Here is a 487-nt window from a genome sequence, read left to right as displayed (position 1 = left end):
TTTCTTTCTTTCTTTCTTTCTTTCTTTCTTTCTTTCTTTCTTTCTTTTTTGTTTGCTTGTTTGTTTTTCCAGACAGGATTTCTCTGTGTGGCCTTAGCTGTGCTAGATTCCCTTTGTAAACCAGGCTGACCTTGAACTCACAGAGATCCACCTGCTTCTGCCTCCCAGACTGCTGGGATTACAGGTGTGAACCACCGTGCCCAGTTGGTTTTTTTTTTTTGTTGTTCCCACCGCCCCCCAGACAGTTTCTCTGTGTAGCTCTGACTGTCCTGGAACTTGCTCTGTAGACCAGGCTATCCTCAAACTCATAGCATTTTCTACCTCTGCCTCCCAAGTGCCAAGATTAAAGTCATGTGTCACCACTGCCCAGCTGTCTGTGTACATTTACATATGTGTACATATATGTATGTATGTACTTAATATATATATTTAGATATTTTATATATGTATGATCGTGAGTACGTGTTTGATGAGAGGCTAGATGGAG

Source organism: Psammomys obesus, unplaced genomic scaffold, assembly GCF_907164565.1.
Source record: "Psammomys obesus unplaced genomic scaffold, mPsaObe1.curated_primary_1811, whole genome shotgun sequence".
Lineage (NCBI taxonomy): Eukaryota > Metazoa > Chordata > Mammalia > Rodentia > Muridae > Psammomys > Psammomys obesus.
This window is presented reverse-complemented; position numbering follows the sequence as displayed.